Source organism: Triticum aestivum, chromosome 7D (assembly GCF_018294505.1).
Source record: "Triticum aestivum cultivar Chinese Spring chromosome 7D, IWGSC CS RefSeq v2.1, whole genome shotgun sequence".
In the NCBI taxonomy this organism is placed as follows: domain Eukaryota; kingdom Viridiplantae; phylum Streptophyta; class Magnoliopsida; order Poales; family Poaceae; genus Triticum; species Triticum aestivum.
In genome coordinates this window covers 91,742,749-91,764,033 of record NC_057814.1, presented here as the reverse complement: position 1 = coordinate 91,764,033, position 21,285 = coordinate 91,742,749, and the positions used below count along the sequence as shown (strand labels likewise).

Below are 21,285 nucleotides of genomic sequence, written 5' to 3'. Positions count from 1 at the left end.
ATATAAGGGGTGTCTTCCTCCTCTAGTTGACCACCTCTTCCACCTCCAAGCTCCATTTTCACCCGATCTCCTTCCCTAGCCAATCAAACTTGTTGATTCTCTAGGGACTGGTTGAGAAGGCCCCGATCTACAATTCCACCAAGAGAAATTTGAATCCCCCCACTAATCCCTTGTGGATCTTGTTACTCTTGGGTGTTTGAGCACCCTAGACGGTTGAGGTCACCGCGGAGCTATAGTCCATTGTGGTGAAGCTTCGTGGTATCGTTGGGAGCCTCCAATTAAGTTGTGGAGATTGCCCCAACCTTGTTTGTAAAGGTTTGGTCGCCGCCTCCAAGGGCACCAATAGTGGAATCACGGCATCTCGCATTGTGTGAGGGCGTGAGGAGAATACGGTGGCCCTAGTGGCTTCTTGGGGAGCATTGTGCCTCCACACCGCTCCAACGGAGACGTACTTCCTCTCAAAGGGAAGGAACTTCGGTAACACATCCTCGTCTTCACCGGCTCCACTCTTGGTTATCTTGTGCCTTTACTTGTGCAAGCTTATTTGTGCTTTATCTCTTGCTTGTGTGTGTGCTTATTGTTGTTGCATCATATAGGTTGCTCACCTAGTTGCATATCTAGACAACCTACTTTGATGCAAAGTTTAAATTGGTAAAGAAAAGCTAAAATTGTTAGTTGCCTATTCACCCCCCCTCTAGTCAACTATATCGATCCTTTCAGAAGGTAATGAGACTCTTACTAATGTTTCAAGAAATTTGGCGGGCTCCTTCCAGGGGCGCCGCCATGCCCAATGAATGTGTTCTGCTGGAACTATCGTGGCGCGGGTAAACCTGCGACAGTTCGAGAAATTCGCGAATTCGCGATGAAGTTTACCCCTACCGTGCTCTGTATTCTCGAGACTCGGATAAGTGGGGCGCGTGTAGAAGCACTAGCGAGTACTCTAGGTTATGATCAATCTTATGCTATTGACAGTCAGGGAAGAAGTGGTGGTATTGGCATGTTTTGGAATAATACAATTAAGCTTGAGATTTTGGGTGACTCCTCCTATCATATTGATGCTAAAGTTGAGGAACCAGTCCAAGAACTGAAGGAAATATGCCCTAGAGGCAATAATAAAGTTATTATTTATTTCCTTATATCATGGTAAATGTTTATTATTCATGCTAGAATGGTATTAACCGGAAACATGATACATGTGTGAATACATAGACAAACAGAGTGTCACTAGTATGCCTCTACTTGACTAGCTCGTTTATCAAAGATGGTTATGTTTCCTAGCCATTGACATGAGTTGTCATTTGATTAACGGGATCACATCATTAGGAGAATGATGTGATTGACTTGACCCCTTCCGTTAGCTTAGCACTCGATCGTTTAGTATGTTGCTATTGCTTTCTTCATGACTTATACATGTTCCTATGACTATGAGATTATGCAACTCCCGTTTACCGGAGGAACACTTTGTGTGCTACCAAACGTCACAACGTAACTGGGTGATTATAAAGGTGCTCTACAGGTGTATCCGAAGGTACTTGTTGGGTTGGCGTATTTCGAGATTAGGATTTGTCACTCCGATTGTCGGAGAGGTATCTCTGGGCCCACTCGGTAATGCACATCACTATAAGCCTTGCAAGCATTGCAACTAATGAGCTAGTTGCGGGATGATGTATTACGGAACGAGTAAAGAGACTTGCCGGTAACGAGATTGAACTAGGTATTGAGATACCGACGATCGAATCTCGGGCAAGTAACATACCGATGACAAAGGGAACAACGTATGTTGTTATGCGGTCTGGCCGATAAAGATCTTCGTAGAATATGTGGGAGCCAATATGAGCATCCAGGTTCCGCTATTGGTTATTGACCGGAGACGTGTCTCGGTCATGTCTACATAGTTCTCGAACCCGTAGGGTCCGCACGCTTAACGTTTCAATGACAGTTATATTATGAGTTTATATGTTTTGATGTACCGAAGGTTGTTCGGAGTCCCGGATGTGACCACGGACATGACGAGGACTCTCTAAATGATCGAGACATAAAGATTGATATATTGGAAGCCTATGTTTGGATATCGGAAGTGTTCTGGGTGAAATCGGGATTTTACCGGAGTACCGGGAGGTTACCGGAACCCCCGGCAACATAATGGGCCTTAGTGGGCCTTGGTGGAAGAGAGGAGAGGCGGCTAGGGCTGGGCCGCGCGCCCCTCCGCCCTAGTCCGAATAGGACAAGGAGAAGGGGGCGGTGCCCCCCTTCCTTCTTCTCCCTCTCCTCTTTCCCCCCTCCCAAGTCCTAATCCAACTAGGAAAAGGGGGGGAGTCCTACTCCCGGTGGGAGTAGGACTCCTCCTGGCGCGCCCCAAGGCTGGCCGCACCTCCCCCCTTTGATCCTTTATATACGGGGGCAGGGGGCACCCCATGGACACAACAATTGATCATTGATCTCTTAGCCGTGTGCGGTGCCCCCCTCCACCATATTACACCTCGATAATATCGTAGCCGTGCTTAGGCGAAGCCCTGCGTCGGTAGAACATCATCATCGTCACCACGCCGTCGTGCTAACGAAACTCTCCCTCAACACTTGGCTGGGTCGGAGTTCGAGGGACGTCATCGAGCTGAACGTGTGCTGAACTCGGAGGTGTCGTGTGTTCGGTACTTGATCGGTCGGATCGTGAAGACGTACGACTACATCAACCGCGTTGTGTTAACGCTTCCGCTTTCGGTCTACGAGGGTACGTGGACAACACTCTCCCCTCTTATTGCTATGCATCACCATGATCTTGTGTGTGCGTAAGATTTTTTTTGAAATTACTACGTTCCCCAACAGTGGTATCAAAGCCAGGTTTTATGCGTAGATGTCATATGCACAAGTAGAACACAAGTGAGTTGTGGGCGATATAAGTCATACTGCTTACCAGCATGTCATACTTTGGTTCAGCGGTATTGTGAGATGAAGCGGCCCGGACCGACATTACGCGTACGCTTACGCGAGACTGGTTTCACCGTTGTGAGCACTCGTTGCTTAAAGGTGACCGGCGGGTGTCTGTCTCTCTCACTTTAGTTGAACCGAGTGTGGCTACGCCCGGTCCTTGCGAAGGCTAAAACAGCACCAACTTGACAAACTATCGTTGTGGTTTTGATGCGTAGGTAAGAACGGTTCTTGCTCAGCCCGTAGCAGCCACGTAAAACTTGCAACAACAAAGTAGAGGACGTCTAACTTGTTTTTGTAGGGCATGTTGTGATATGATATGGTCAAGGCATGATGCTATATTTTATTGTATGAGATGATCATGTTTTGTAACCGAGTTATCGGCAACTGGCAGGAGCCATATGGTTGTCGCTTTATTGTATGCAATGCAATCGCCATGTAATTGCTTTACTTTATCACTAAGCGGTAGCGATAGTCGTAGAAGCAATAGTTGGCGAGACGACAACGATGCTACGATGGAGATCAAGGTGTCGCGCCGGTGACGATGGGGATCATGACGGTGCGTCGGAGATGGAGATCACAAGCACAAGATGATGATGGCCATATCAAATCACTTATATTGATTGCATGTGATGTTTATCTTTTATACATCTTATTTTGCTTAGTTTGACGGTAGCATTATAAGATGATCTCTCACTAAATTATCAAGGTATAAGTGTTCTCCCTGAGTATGCACCGTTGCGAAAGTTCTTCGTGCTGAGACACCACGTGATGATCGGGTGTGATAGGCTCTACGTTCAAATACAACGGGTGCAAAACAGTTGCACACGCGGAATACTCAGGTTAAGCTTGACGAGCCTAGCATATAACAGATATGGCCTGGGAACACGGAGACCGAAAGGTCGAGCGTGAATCATATAGTAGATATGATCAACATAGTGATGTTCACCGTTGAAACTACTCCATCTCACGTGATGATCGGACATGGTTTAGTTGATATGGATCACGTGATCACTTAGAGGATTAGAGGGATGTCTATCTAAGTGGGAGTTCTTAAGTAATATGATTAATTGAACTTAAATTTATCATGAACTTAGTCCTGATAGTATTTTGCAAATTATGTTGTAGATCAATATATAGCTCGCGTTGTTGCTTCCCTGTGTTTATTTTTGATGTGTTCCTAGAGAAAAATTATGTTGAAAGATGTTAGTAGCAAAGATGCGGATTGGATCCGTGATCTGAGGATTATCCTCATTGCTGCACAGAAGAATTATGTCCTTGATGCACCGCTAGGTGACAGACCTATTGCAGGAGCAGATGCAGACGTTATGAACGTTTGGCTAGCTCAATATGATGACTACTTGATAGTTTAGTGCACCATGCTTAACGGCTTAGAATCGGGACTTCAAAGATGTTTTGAACGTCATGGACCATATGAGATGTTCCAGGAGTTGAAGTTAATATTTCAAGCAAATACCCGAGTTGAGAGATATGAAGTCTCCAACAAGTTCTATAGCTAAAAGATGGAGGAGAATAGCTCAAGCAGTGAGCATGTGCTCAGATTGTCTGGGTACTCCAATCGCTTGAATCAAGTGGGAGTTAATCTTCCAGATAAAATAGTGATTGACAGAATTCTCTAGTCACCATCACCAAGTTAGTAGAACTTCGTGATGAACTATAGTATGCAAGGGATGACGAAAGTAATTCCCGAGCTCTTCGCGATGCTGAAATCGATGAAGGTAGAAATCAAGAAAAACATCAAGTGTTGATGGTTGACAAGACCACTAGTTTCAAGAAAAGGGCAAAGGGAAGAAGGGGAACTTCAAGAAGAACGGCAAGCAAGTTGCTGCTCAAGTGAAGAAGCCTAAGTCTGGTCCTAAGCTTGAGACTAAGTGCTTCTACTGCAAAGGGACTGGTCACTGGAAGCGGAACTACCCCAAGTATTTGGTGGATAAGAAGGATGGCAAAGTGAACAAAGGTATATTGGATATGCATGTTATTGATGTGTACTTTACTAGTATTTATAGCAACCCCTCGGCATTTAATACTGGTTCAGTTGCTAAGATTAGTAACTCGAAACGGGAGTTGCAGAATAAACAGAGACTAGTAAAAGGCGAGGTGACGATGTGTGTTGGAAGTAGTTCCAAGATTGATATGATCATCACCGCACACTCCCTATACTTTCGTGATTAGTGTTGAACCTAAATAAGTGTTATTTGGTGTTTGCGTTGAGCATGAATATGATTTGATCATGTTTATTGCAATACGGTTATTCATTTAAGTTAGAGAATAATTGTTGTTCTATTTACATGAATAAAACCTTCTATGGTCATACACCCAATGAAAATGGTTTGTTGGATCTCGATCGTAGTGATACACATATTCATAATATTGAAGCCAAAAAGATGCAAAGTTAATAATGATAGTGCAACTTATTTGTGGCGCTGTCGTTTAGGTCATATTGGTGTAAAGCGCATGAAGAAACTCCATGCTGATGGGATTTTGGAATCACTTGATGCTTGCGAACCGTGCCTCATGGGCAAGATGACTAAAACGCCGTTCTCCGGAACTATGGAGAGAGCAACAGATTTGTTGGAAATAATACATACAGATGTATATGGTCCGATGAATATTGAGGCTCGTAGCAGGTATCATTATTTTCTGACCTTCACAGATGATTTGAGCATATATGGGTATATCTACTTGATGAAACATAAGTCTGAAACATTTGAAAAGTTCAAAGAATTTCAGAGTGAAGTGGAAAATCATTGTGACAAGAAAATAAGGTTTCTACGATCTGATCGCGGAGACAAATATTTGAGTTACGAGTTTGGTCTTCAATTAAAACAATGTGGAATAGTTTCACAAATTCATGCCACTTGGAACACCACAGCTTAATGGTGTGTCCGAATGTCATAACCGTACTTTATTGGATATAGTGCAATCTATGATGTTTCTTACCGATTTACCACTACAGTTTTGGGGTTATGCATTAGAGACAGCTGCATTCACATAAAAAAAGGGGGCACCATCTAAATCCGTTTGAGACGACACCGTATGAACTGTGGTTTGGCAAGAAACCAAAGTTGTCGTTTCTTAAAGTTTGGGGTTGCGATGCTTATGTGAAAAGTTTCATCCTGATAAGCTCAAACCCAAATCGGAAAAGTGCGTCTTCATAGGATACCCAAAAGTTACTATTGGGTACACCTTCTATCACAGATCCGAAGGCAAGATATTTGTTGCTAAGAATGGATCCTTTCTAGAGAAGGAGTTTCTCTCGAAAGAAGTGAGTGGGAGGAAAGTAGAACTTGATGAGGTAAGTGTACCTTCTCCCGAATTGGAAAGTAGTTCATCACTGAAATCAGTTCTAGTGATGCTTACACCAATTAGTGAGCAAGTTAATGATGATGATCATGAAGCTTCGGATCAAGTTACTACCGAACCTCGTAGGTCAACCAGAGTGAGATCCGCACCAGAGTGGTATGGTAATCCTGTTCTGGAGGTCATGTTACTTGACCATGACGAACCTACGAACTATGAGGAAGCGATGGTGAGCCCAGATTCCGCAAAATGGCTTGAGGCCATGAAATCTGAGGTGGGATCCATGTATGAGAACAAAGTGTGGACTTTGGTTGACTTGCCCGATGATCGGCAAGCCATAGAAAATAAATGGATCTTCAAGAGGAAGACGGACGCTGATAGTAGTGTTACTATCTACAAAGCTAGAATTGTCACAAAAAGGTTTTCGACAAGTTCAAGGTGTTGACTACGATGAGAGTTTCTCACTCATATCTATGCTTAAGTCTGTCCGAATCATGTTAGCAATTGCCGCATTTTATGAAATATGGCAAATGGATAAACAAAACTGCATTCCTTAACGGATTTATTAAAGACGAGTTGTATATGATGCAACCAGAAGGTTTTCTCAATCCTAATGGTGCTAACAAAATATGCAAGCTCCAGCGATCCATCTATGGACTGGTGCAAGCATCTCGGAGTTGGAATATACGCTTTGATAAGTTGATCAAAGGATATAGTTTTATACAGACTTGCGGCGAAGCCTGTATTTACAAGAAAGTGAGTGGGAGCACTACAGCATTTCTGATAAGTATATGTGAATGACATATTGTTGATCGGAAATAATGTAGAATTATTCTGCAAAGCATAAAGGAGTGTTTGAAAGGAGTTTTTCAAAGAAAGACCTCGGTGAAGCTGCTTACATATTGAGCATCAATATCTATAGAGATAGATCAAGACGCTTGATAAGTTTTTTCAATGAGTACATACCTTGACAAGATTTTGAGTTAGTTCAAAATGGAACAGTCAAAGAAAGAGTTCTTGCCTGTGTTGCAAGGTGTGAAGTTGAGTAAGACTCAAAGCCCGACCACGGCAGAAGATAGAAAGAGAATGAAAGTCATTCCCTATGCCTCAGCCATAGGTTCTATAAAGTATGCCATGCTGTGTACCAGACCTATTGTATACCCTGCCCTGAGTTTGGCAAGGGAGCACAATAGTGATCTAGGAGTAGATCACTGGACATTGGTCAAAATTATCCTTAGTGGAATAAGGATATGTTTCTCGATTATGGAGGTGACAAAAGGTTCATCGTAAAGAGTTACGTCGATGCAAGCTTTGACACCGATCTGGATGACTCTAAGTCTCGATCTAGATACATATTGATAGTGGGAGCAATTAGCTAAAGTAGCTCCATGCAGAGCATTGTTGACATAGAAATTTGCAAAATACATACGGATCAGAATATGGCAGACTCGTTGACTAAACTTCTCTCACAAGCAAAACATGATCACACCTTAGTACTCTTTGGGTGTTAATCACATAGCGATGTGAACTAGATTATTGACTCTAGTAAACCCTTTGGGTGTTGGGTGACGATCTGAACTATGGGTGTTAATCACATGGTGATGTGAACTATTGGTATTAAATCACATGGTGATGTGAACTAGATTATTGACTCTAGTGCAAGTGGGAGACTGAAGGAAATATGCCCTAGAGGCAATAATAAAGTTATTATTTATTTCCTTATATCATGGTAAATGTTTATTATTCATGCTAGAATTGTATTAACCGGAAACATGATACATGTGTGAATACATAGACAAACAGAGTGTCACTAGTATGCCTCTACATGACTAGCTCGTTTATCAAAGATGGTTATGTTTCCTAGCCATTGACATGAGTTGTCATTCGATTAACGGGATCACATCATTAGGAGAATGATGTGATTGACTTGACCCTTCCGTTAGCTTAGCACTCGATCGTTTAGTATGTTGCTATTGCTTTCTTCATGACTTATACATGTTCCTATGACTATGAGATTATGCAACTCCCATTTACCGGAGGAACACTTTGTGTGCTACCAAACATCACAACGTAAATGGGTGATTATAAAGGTGCTCTACAGGTGTATCCGAAGGTACTTGTTGGGTTGGCGTATTTCGAGATTAGGATTTGTCACTCCGATTGTCGGAGAGGTATCTCTGGGCCCACTCTGGGCCTTGCAAGCATTGCAACTAATGAGCTATTTGCGGGATGATGTGTTACGGAACGAGTAAAGAGACTTGCCGGTAACAAGATTGAACTAGGTATTGAGATACTGACGATCGAATCTCGGGCAAGTAACATACCGATGACAAAGGGAACAACGTATGTTGTTATGCGGTCTGACCGATAAAGATCTTCGTAGAATATGTGGGAGCCAATATGAGCATCCAGGTTCCGCTATTGGTTATTGACCGGAGACGTGTCTCGGTCATGTCTACATAGTTCTCGAACCCGTAGGGTCCGCACGCTTAACATTTCGATGACAGTTATATTATGAGTCTATATGTTTTGATGTACCAAAGGTTGTTCGGAGTCCCGGATGTGATCAAGGACATGACGAGGAGTCTCGAAATGATTGAGACATAAAGATTGATATATTGGAAGCGTATGTTTGGATATCGGAAGTGTTCCGGGTGAAATCGGGATTTTACCAGAGTACCGGGAGGTTACCGGAACCCCCCGGCAACATAATGGGCCTTAGTGGGCCTAGGTGGAAGAGAGGAGAGGCAGCTAGGACTGGGCCGCGCGCCCCTCCGTTCTAGTCCGAATAGGACAAGGAGAAGGGGGCGGCGCCCCCTTCCTTCTTCTCCCTCTCCTCTTTCCCCCCTCCCAAGTCCTAATCCAACTAGGAAAAGGGGGGGGGGGGAGTCCTACTCCCGGTGGGAGTAGGACTCCTCCTGGCGCGCCCCAAGGCTGGCCGCACCTCCCCCCCTTTGATCCTTTATATACGGGGGCAGGGGCACCCTATGGACACAACAATTGATCATTGATCTCTTAGCCGTGTGCGGTGCCCCCTCCACCATATTACACCTCGATAATATCGTAGCGGTGCTTAGGCGAAGCCCTGCATCGGTAGAACATCATCATCGTCACCACGCCGTCGTGCTGACGAAACTCTCCCTCAACACTCGGCTGGATCGGATTTCGAGGGACGTCATCGAGCTGAACGTGTGCTGAACTCGGAGGTGCCGTGCGTTCGGTACTTGATCGGTCGGATCGTGAAGACGTACGACTACATCGACCGCGTTGTGTTAACGCTTCCGCTTTCGGTCTACGAGGGTACGTGGACAACACTCTCCCCTCTCGTTGCTATGCATCACCATGATCTTGCGTGTGCGTAGGAATTTTTTTGAAATTACTACGTTCCCCAACAAGAACCTTGGCGGATAACGTGTGTATATGGAGAGGCACAAACTCACCTTAGGCATCAAACTTGGGATCTTATGAAGGGTATTAGCTTTACCAGCAACTTGTCGTGGCTTTGTTTCGGTTATTTCAACGAGGTACTTCACCCAGACGAACACGAAGGAGCAGCCAACAGAAGCAATGCCCAGATACAGGGCTTTCGGGATACAGTTGATATTTGCATGTTAATGGACTTGGGTTATGAAGGTCGCTTTTGGACGTTTGAGAAGAAGATAGCAGGAGGTGCATATGCACGGGTGCGCTTGGACCGAGCTCTGTCCTCTGCCAGCTGGATGACTCAATTCCCACGAGCTTCGGTGACACATCTAACCTCAGCCACATCGGATCATGGCCCCATAATTGTAAATCTGGATGATACACATAACACTACAAGGCCAAAGCACACTTTTAGGTATGAGGTGATGTGGGAATCACATGATACATGGAAGGAGACAATAACAAATAGCTGGAACGCAGCGAATGCTGGCTATGGGGTCGGTGACTTTCGTGACAAGTTGCTGTCCATAACAAATGATTTGTCTACATGGAGCAAGGAAACTTTCGGAAGTGTTCGCAAAGAGATAAAGCAGATAAAACCCAGCTTGAGTCGCTGCGCAATGATCCAGTGCGCACGAGGCCGTCTCATCCAGAGCTAAAGCTAAATGAGAGATTAGCCGAACTATACCACAGGGAAGAGTTAATGTGGCGTCAGAGATCACGGCTGGAATGGCTCTCGGCCGGCGATAGGAACACAAAGTTTTTCCACATGAGAGCAAGTATGAGGCGAAAGAAGAATATGATCCGGGCACTCACAAATGCTTTCGGTACTCATGTTGAGGATCCAGCTGACTTAAAAAACATGGTTTTGGAGTTCTACAAAACCTTGTATCACTACTAGAGAAAAGCTTACCAGTAGCGCTGGTTTTTGTGGTACCAGTAGCGCGGGCACCAGCGCTACTGCTACGGCGCTACAGCTATTTTGTAGCAGTAGCGCGTTTCTAGGCCAGCGCTACTGGTAAGTTCAAGTACTAGTAGCGCGTTTTTAGGCCAGCGCTACTGCTAACATTTATGTTTTTTTTAGCATTTTGGTGCTGTACATGTTTAAACAGATATATCTTTTATACAATAACAACTCATCATGAACTAGTCTGTTTAAATAGACATCATATAACAAGTTGGTCACTAGTCATAATCATAACTCCTCATCATCAACATCAACTCTAACACATTGTAGCACATAATAACACATTCTAGCTACGACCTACTCCCCTCATAGGACCTACTCTACCCTCTCTTAGGTAAAATATCATAAAACAAGATAGGCATTGACTCTCCATTAAGGAAAATTGACTCTCCATAATAAAGAACGGAGATCATCCTGTCTCCAAGTCTTGGCCTACGCACACTGTTGCTTCCAAGTAGCTCTCTACGATGGTTCAAACATTTTTTGAAATCATTTATTATCATGGCTTCCTTGCTTATAGAAATCCGGTATGGACATGAGTGATGTGGATACTGCGGCTGACCTGGCCGTGGTGGCCGTAAGCTCATAACATTAATGGGACCTCTCGGCAACATCAGATGAGGCACACAATCCATCGGGATTTTCTGTTCAAAAACATAGTAATAACTTTGTACTTAGCAATGTAGTTTAGTTTTAGAAGAATTTATGCAAAAGATGCACGGATGTCGTAATAGTAGAAAATCTTACCATGATATCTCCATTGATGTTACCGTAGTTCAATGTTGGGGAACGTAGTAATTTCAAAAAAATTCCTACGCACACGCAAGATCATGGTAATGCATAGCAACGAGAGGGGAGAGTGTTGTCCACGTACCCTCGTAGACCGAAAGCGGAAGCGTTAACACAACGCGGTTGATGTAGTCGTACGTCTTCACGATCCGACCGATCAAGTACCGAACGCACGGCACCTCTGAGTTCAGCACACGTTCAGCTCGATGACGTCCCTCGAACTCCGATCCAGCCGAGTGTTGAGGGAGAGTTTCATCAGCACGACGGCGTGGTGACGATGATGATGTTCTACCGACGCAGGGCTTCGCCTAAGCACCGCTATGATATTATCGAGGTGTAATATGGTGGAGGGGGCACCGCACACGGCTAAGAGATCAAATAAATCAATTGTTGTGTCTATGGGGTGCCCCCTGCCCCCGTATATAAAAGAGCAAGGGAGAGGCCGGCCGGCCCTTGTTGGCGCGCCAGGAGGAGGATTCCTCCTCCTAGTAGGAGTAGGACTCCCCTCTTTCCTACTCCTACTAGGAGGGGGAAAGGAAGGGGGAGAGGGAGAAGGAAAGGGGGGCGCCGCCCCCCCTCTCCTAGTCCAATTCGGACCAGAGGGGGAGGGGGTGCGCGGCCCCTCCTGGCTGCCCCTCTCTCTCTCCACTAAGGCCCATAAGGCCCATTACTTCTCCGGGGGGGTTCCGGTAACCCTCCGGCACTCCGGTTTTCTCCGAAATCACCCGGAACATTTCCGGTGTCCGAATATGGTCGTCCAATATATCAATCTTTATGTCCCGACCATTTCGAGACTCCTCGTCATGTCCGTGATCACATCCGGGACTCCGAACAACCTTCGGTACATCAAAACATATAAACTCATAATATAACTGTCATCGTAACGTTAAGCGTGCGGACCCTACGGGTTCGAGAACTATGTAGACATGACCGAGACACGTCTCCGGTCAATAACCAATAGCGGAACCTGGATGCTCATATTGGCTCCCACATATTCTACGAAGATCTTTATCGGTCAGACCGCATAACAACATACGTTGTTCCCTTTGTCATCGGTATGTTACTTGCCCGAGATTCGATCGTCGGTATCTTAATACCTAGTTCAATCTCATTACCGGCAAGTCTCTTTACTCATTTTGTAATACATCATCTCGCAACAAACTCATTAGTTGCAATGCTTGCAAGGCTTAAGTGATGTGCATTACCGAGAGGGCCCAGAGATACCTCTTCGACAATCGGAGTGACAAATCCTAATCTCGAAATACGCCAACCCAACAAGTACCTTTGGAGACACCTGTAGAGTACCTTTATAATCACCCAGTTACGTTGTGACGTTTGGTAGCACACAAAGTGTTCCTCCGGTAAACGGGAGTTGCATAATCTCATAGTCATAGGAACATGTATAAGTCATGAAGAAAGCAATAGCAACATACTAAACGATCGAGTGCTAAGCTAATGGAATGGGTCAAGTCAATCACATCATTCTCCTAATGATGTGATCCCGTTAATCAAATGACAACTCATGCCTATGGCTAGTAAACATAACCATCTTTGATCAACGAGCTAGTCAAGTAGAGGCATACTAGTGACACTCTGTTTGTCTATGTATTCACACAAGTATTATGTTTCCGGTTAATACAATTCTAGCATGAATAATAAACATTTATCATGATATAAGGAAATAAATAATAACTTTATTATTGCCTCTAGGGCATATTTCCTTCATTCAACACGTGCACTAGTGGCACGTATTGACCATAATGTGGAGGAGTTTGATAATAGCTATTGTAATTCTCAAGATTAGTAAAAAATGCGATAAGACCATCTTGCTCCTTATAAGTTAATTTTGCTTCATCATTGTAGTAGTAGGTTCTGTCTACCATTTTCCGTACATTTTTTGAAGAATGAAAATAAGCTGTCAATGGAAATAAGCTGTCAAATATTTTGAAATAAACAATATAAATTACTTAGTAAATATGTTTAAGAAAATCACACAGCGGTAGAACTGGAAGCGTGTCAACAAGGACCCAAATCGTCATATCATTTTCGTCGATGTCAGGATCACCAAGATCGAAGGTGAGAAGCATACCCTCATGAAAATCATACGCCTTGCAAAGGGCTTCCCAATTCAGGCAACCAAAATTGGATGAGTTCACAGAATTGTATAGATTTACAGCAAAATCATAACCATAATGGGTCCTTAGTTGAATTATCTTTTGTCTCCATTCTTTCATGATCTTCAAAACCCATCTTCTCCAAGACATAGCGTCTTGCCTGGCATGGGATAAGCTAGTCGAATTGTAAAAGACGGAAATTACACGTTGAAGAAGCAAAGAAGTCGTGCAAAAAATAACAAAAAACACTTGTCGCCGTCGCGTACCATTTCAACATTGAAGGTCTCTTGGAGCATGATGTTGAAGTGCCGACCTTCTACCAGGTGAGGCCTGTCGCACAGACCGCGCTCATCTTCGCAGTACTCGCACATAGCGAATTCCCTTTCGTCGTCAGACATTTCCTAATAGGTAATTAATAATCCATCATCGAATACATATATAGTGGTTTGTAGCAAAGATCATCATATAACAACTAAAACACCTAAAATTTGTAGTTTGTAGTAGTTTGTAGCAAAGATCATCATATAATCCATCATGAATACATATATAGTAGTTTGTAGCACAAACCGCGCTCATCTTTTGCATTCAATAAGCAAATAACTAATAGGTAATTAATAATCCATCATCGAATACATATATAGTAGTTTGTAGCAAAGATCATCATATAATATCACTAATACATCTCGAATAATAGCTCCTCTAGGTTCAGTGGGCCGCGGTGGACACCCAAAGAGAAGGAACCATCACCGGATCATAGCTCCGGTGAGATCCCCAAAGAATCTGCTAGGTATTGGACAACCGGCCGTTCGCCAACGCAACCAAGTAGCGCTGGACGTGCGCGTTCTCCTCCGTGACACGGTGCTGTACCACCTGCCATGCCCACGTGACCGCCACCAAAGAAGCTCCGGGTCAACGACGGGTTGGCTCCTCACTAAGCTGCGCTCACCAGAAGGTAGCACAACCCAGTACCAGCCCGGCGGAGCCCAGTCCCGGACATGGCCCCTCGGCTCAACCAGGAGTCCTCCGCCAAGTCGACGACGAGGATGAGGGATAGGCATCGTCGACGTCGAGAACAAAATGCTTAATTATGAAAACAAAATTAATAAACACTTAGCAAAATTTGGCATGACCTTTGCTAAAAATAGGACATATCGAGCGCCCGAAATTTGCCAGAACGTAAACGAATCGACATTTCTGGCAAAACATAGGCCACTCGGAAAAATATGACATGTCCAAATGTGACATGTTCAAAATATGACATGTCTACTGCAAATTTGCATATAACAGGAAAAATTGCTTTAACTAAAAAAATAACAACAATTGCTTTAACTAAAAAAATACCTAGAATTCTGTTAACTACACCTAAAACAACTAAAACACCTAAAATTCTGTTAACTACACCTAAAACAACTAAACCACCTAAAATTCTGTTAACTACACCTAAAACAACTAAAACACCTAAAACTCTTTTAAATACACTTAAAAACAAATTCAACATTATTCTAAGAACCTACATCGTTAACTAAAACACCTACAAATTTAACTAAAACACCTACAAATTCAACTAAAACACCTACATTATTCTAAGAACCTACATTTTTTCAACTAGGATTCAAAATAATTAACTACTCTCTAATAACTATAACTAGGGAGGGAGGGAGGAGGAGGAAGGAGTACCTCTCGGTGGAGGAGGGCCGGCGCGGGGGGGGGGGGGGCGACCGGCGGGGGAGGATGGCCGGTGCGGGGGGCGGTCGCAGGGGAGGAGGGCCGGCACGGGGAAGGGCGTCCGACGAAGGAAGCGGGGCCCGCGCAGGGGAGGGCGGCCGGAGTAGGACGCGGGGGCGGCGGCCGGATCGGGGGACGATTGAGGGATTCGATCTGGTGTGAGCGTGTGAGTGTGAGTGAGGGGAGAGGGGTGGTGCGCGGGCCGGCACGGGAGGAAGCAGAGGTGGGCTTAGCGGCAGCGCGGGGGAGGAGGCCCAGCGCTATAGCTAAAGCTGCAACAGGGGGCCGAGAGCGTGGCCCATTAGCAGTAGCGCTGGCCGTGAAATCCAGCGCTACTGCTAACGTGCGCTTGTAGCGCTGGTGCTGGCCGGCGCTACTGCTAAATAGCAGTAGCGAGGGGTCTCTAACCAACACTACTGCTAAATGTCAACCTATAAGCATTTTCCTAGTAGTGTATACTTCAGAAGGGGTGCAGGGGATGGACGAGGTCTTGAGGCACGTTCCGAGGAAAGTTACACCTGAGATGAATGAGATTTTATGTGCGCCATAGACAAATGCTGAGATAAAAAATGCCTTGTTTCAAATGTTCCCAACCAAAGCTCCAGGTCCTGATGGTTTTCCGGCACAGTTTTATCAGCGACACTGGGATATTTGTGGTGATGAGGTCTCTGAAGTAATCATGCGCATCATTAGAGGAGAGGAAAACCCGGAGAGCATCAATGATACGGTCTTGGTCCTTATACCAAAGGTAACAAATCCTAATCATTTGTCACAGTACAGGCCGATCAGTCTTTGCAATGTCTTGTACAAAATAGCCTCAAAGGTGGTTGCCAATAGATTAAAAGTCATTCTTCCAGATATCATATCCGAGGAACAATCAACGTTTGTGCCTGGTAGAATGATCACAGATAATATAATATGTGCTTATGAGTGCTTGCATTTTATGAAGAGGAGCAGATCCAAACTAATAGTTTTTGTGCTCTGAAGTTGGATATGATGAAGGCCTATGACCGTGTAGAGTGGGATTATCTACAGGCAATTATGGTCAAACTGGGTTTCTCTTCGGCCTGGATTGATATTGTAATGGGCATGGTTAGATCAGTTTCTTTCTCAGTTCTGTTTAATGGAGAAAAGCTTGAGAGTTTCAAACCAACAAGAGGTATTCGACAGGGAGATCCTATTTCCCCTTACCTATTCTTACTTGCAGCAGAGGGCCTTTTGTGCCTACTCAATTCCAGTTCTCGGTCATCAGCTCTGAGGTGGCCTTTGTTTGGGCTTCAGATTGTGATTCTCGGATTCTAGCCTCTCCAAAATCTGATTCTCAAACAAACGGTCAGATTCTTACCTTAGATTCGTAGAATCGATTCTACCAAATGCACTACGCACGCCCGGAAGCCGGAATCAGCGATTTTGCTGATTCCCGAGATGCCACTTACCCCCTTTCAACAATAGGCCAACATCTCCCCGTTATTACGGTGGAATTGCCACCACGTCCCAACCCAACTAGTTCCACCGACAGGGTCTCCTCTCGTTCGTTCTCACACAGGGAACAGATGCAGAAACAGAGAGGCGATGGCTCTCTAGGTTTCGGCCGCCGCCACCATCGCCGGGCCCGTCGCCACCTGGGCGTGCAGATCCGGGCCCCTCCTCCCCCACCATACACCGCGACGAGATCCGCTGCGCCGCCGCCCCTAGCTCTGAGCCGTGCCGCCCCTGATCTACGCCTGCACCGCCGCCCCTCATCCCCGCCTGCGCCGCCGGCTCAAGTTGTCCGTGCACCTCGTCGGAGCTCCTGCTACACAGCACCTTCATCCACCTTGTCCCTCAACTCCAGCTGCGCCCGCTTGACTGCACCTTCGCTGCCCCATCCTCGACCCGCGTCAGGACAAGGTAAAAACAATCCCTCCCAAAAAAATGCAATCTTTGCTTCATGGCGTATATTTCCCATTCAGATTTTGGGCATGTTTGTGTTGTGGCATATGAATTGCTAATTATTCGCTTGTACTCCGCATGTGCCGTCCCTGATTAACATTTGGCTGTGACCTATTTGCTCCAATGGAGAAAATATTGTTGTTGCCTGACCTAAGTTCAACCTTCACAGCAAATGTAGAAGTTGGTTTTTTAGAGCAGACCAGAAAACATTACAGTAGGTTGCAGTCAAAAATAAGTCATGTTCATAAGATCAAATTATTATGTAGCTAATATTGCACTAGAATTTTTTGTTGACAAGTGCCGACCAATTTATTTATTCAGGAGAAAAAGGACTTCTTGCAGTTACGTAAATGTGGTCCTGACAATTTGGAGCAAATGAGTATCATGTATGAGAATATCAATGTTACCGGAGAAAGTTCTATGATGCTAGGTTGTGAGCATGCAGTGCTTGACCTTGAAGAGGATGAAACCAAGGAGGAAGAACTACAGACTACCCAAGCCAAGAAGGCAAAGAAGGGGACAGGGAAGATGGATGGAAGCTCTATGAGACTGGCTATGATGATTGGGTACATATTTTGGATGATATGTGCACGTATGTAAGACTATGATGGTTGGTCCATATATGGATGATATATTTTGCATGGAAGACTACGAGGGTTGATTATTTTTTTCGATGTTACGTCTCATATGCATGTTCAGATGATATATTCATACCATCATGTCATTTCTCGAAAAATATATTCTATATATTGTGTTTTTTGCGCTAGTTCTCACTTTATCAAGTCAAAACAGATAACTTGTGATTTAATCTGCATATAAACATCATAGTCAGCAGTCGAGGGCGTCACTGACATTTCACAACACCCATAACTCCTAAAGCTGACAAACAGCAGGGTAAACAAACAGCCAAATTCTGATTCTCAGGAATCCAGAGCCACGGCTGATTCTCAAGAATCCATAGCAAAGTGATTTTCAGGAATTTGTAGCCCAAACAAAGGGGGCCTAAGTGGTGTCAAGGTGGCTCCCACAGCTCCTGAGGTGAACCACCTTTTATTCATAGATGACAGCCTGTTGCTTTTTAAGTCTAGCGAGGAGGGTGCAAATTTGGTGTCAAACCTGTTGAACCAATACTGTACTGCGTCGGGACAGAGGATTAATAATGACAAGTCCTCGATATTCTTTAGCAAGGGGTGCCCACAAGGCACCAGGCAGCGAATCAAAGATATTTTGGCTGTGCAGAATGAGTCACTCAGCGAGAAATACTTGGGGATGCCTACAGAAGTTGGACAATCAAAAAATGGCACGTTCAAGTATCTCCGGGATAGAGTTTGGGAAAGGATAAGAGGATGGATGTAGAAATTTGTCAGCGGCAGGTAAAGAGGTTCTTATAAAATCTGTGGCCCAAGCGATTCCAGTTTTCTCCATGTCTTGTTTCAGACTCCCGAGGGGGCTCTATGAGAGCATAACATCAACCATAAGGCAATTCTGGTGGGGAAGTAAGCAAGGAAAAAGAAAGCCATGTTGGGTGTCGTGGGATGTTATGACGAGGCCGAAGAATTTGGGAGGGCTAGGGTTCCGGGACCTTGAGATTTTTAACTTGGCGCTTCTGTCGAGACAAGCTTGGAAGTGTCTAGAGAATCCTAACTCTTTGAGCGCACGAATCCTAAAGGCTGCTTACCACCCTAATTGCACTATTCTGGAGGCAGGGTTGGGGCCGCACTCATATTCGACAATATCGATGACCCTGAGGTTTTGGAGACGTTGGCTATACGTGAAGCTCTGGCTCTCTCAGAAGACTTGTACATTCAGAAAATCTCGGTGGCTTCCGATTGCAAGAAAGTGGTAGAGGCAATCAAGACAGGCACGTCGGCTTCTTATGATGCAATAGTGGGTGAAATAAGAGACCGAGCTAGGTTTTTTTCTTCCTGTTTAATTAGTCATGAGTTTAGAACCTCCAATGTCGAGGCTCACAAACTTGCAAAGCATGCTTTAACGCTGGGTACTGGTCGCTATGCTTGGTTAGGCCAGCCCGGAGATCTTGTTTTCGTCCATGTAAACCTTGTAACGGGTGAATAAAAGCTTTGCGGGTTTGGCTAAAAATTAAACCTGTCTACACAGTCTCTCCTAAAAAAAAATTCTACTCCACACCCCCGCACCACATCCAGTCGACGACAACATGGCCCGCCGCCGCCGCCGCCGCCGCGCTCGCCCCGCCTCGCCACCGGCGGCGCTGGAAGACGAAGACCTCCTACGGAAGATTTCCTCCTCCTCCCGCCTCAGCCCTCCTCCCTTCCCCGCGTCTCCGCCGTCTGCAAGCAATGGCGCGGCGTCGTCACCGACCCCCGATTCCTCCGCGGCTTCCGCGACCACCACCAGAAACCTCCGGTCCTCGGCCTCGTCATGGGATACAACGGGGAGCCGTTCTTCAGGTCCAGCCTCAGCTCTCCAGATCTCATCCCGCACAAGCGTTTCTTTTCCCCAGACATCCTCGACCTCTACATGGAGCTGATTGGCTGCCGCCATGGACGCGTCCTCTTCTTCGACCGGGGGCTGCTCTGTGGAACCCCGCCACCGGATGCCGCTGCTCTGTGGCCGTCCCACCAATGTTCGACGACAAGGAGATTGTCGTCTGGAATGGCGCCGTGCTTTGCGCTGCCGGCGACGAGGGTCACGTCCATGGGGATTGCCACTCGAGCCCGATTTTGATAGGTATCCACAGAGACAATAATCGGGCGTTTGCCTCGGTCTACTCATCGGAGGCCGGAACATGGGGCGAGCTCATCTCAACAGCTGCGATTCGTAATATGTATGACCTGAACCGTCCCGGTACCCTCGTTGGGGATTCTGTTTATTGGGTGTTTGATGACCATGAGGATGGCATACTCAGATTTGATTTAGATAGGCATAGTCTATTTAATATCGAGATGCCGGATTTGAGGTATTATCGGCGCCCGAACAGCTTCAAGATCTTGCGGGCAGATGATGGCAGTGTTGGCCTTGCAATCTTGGAGTACCAAAAATTCCAAATGTGGGAGAGGAAGGTTGGTTCTGATGGTGTTGCCGGATGGATGCTGCAGAAGACCTTTCAGATGAACACGATCCTTGGTTTGGGGCCTATGGGAGGAGGGGATAATCTGATGTTGGGGTATGATGAAGATGATCATGAAATTTATGTAAGGACAGATATTGGTGTCTGCATCATCCAACTTGAGACAATGCAGTTCAGGAATCTTGGCAAAGATAATTTCACGACCACCGAATATTATCCCTACAGAAGTTTCTACACTGCAGGTGTTTCATTCTACATTTCCCGGAAACACTATCATGGAAATCACCAAATATTGTTTGCACTTGGTTGCTGGAATACCTCTATTTTGGCAAAGAAGTGTTTGTTAACTGATTAACTTTACTTTATCGTGGCACTTAAATATTGTCATCTACGGAGAGAGAAGGCAGTTTCAAGTAATTTATTCTATGACCTTGTACATAAAACCATTACAGAATCTGGCAAAATCGTTAAAATACACACAAAGCTTATTGCTTTCTTTCTATACATACATTATACAGTGGTTGCGTCCACTCGTATGTAGCAATATTACATATCTTTTGAGGATGGGCTGCATATGACAGATGTAAATTTGCAAGATATACAACCTAAAATTAAGTTTAAACTCTGATGGTCTGATACTACAAATAAGCAATTTAGTGGGCTGTTTGGCCCATTTCGAAGCATAAAGCTGGTAATATTGTTCGTTCAATTTGTTTCTATGATATAGTGCTAATCTCTAGAAATCTTGCTATTAATCATACATCCGTAATACGAATAAACTTTTATGTAATAATTAGCTCTCCTTTATCTTCTGTTGAAGAGACCTGCTGCAAGTCTAACTGTAATCCTTTCTGCGTTCATATTTTAGATACTTCTTTCTGACGTTGACCTTTTCAATTGTTCAATCTGGTCTGTTTCCTGTCATTATCCAAAGAGGCTCATGTATTTTTAATGGCATTTTCTGTTTCTCAGTTGTCCAATCTCGTGCGCCTTCTGTTATTTTCACATCTTTCATATCTTGTGGTGTTGGAATGTTCATT

At 44.9% G+C, this 21,285-nt stretch overlaps 1 pseudogene; it reads left to right on the top strand.

Moving 5' to 3' along the window:
• The first annotated feature begins 18,542 nt into the window (after positions 1–18,542).
• Positions 18,543–20,829, top strand: LOC123170880 (uncharacterized; annotated as a pseudogene).
• Positions 20,830–21,285: the final 456 nt, after the last annotated feature.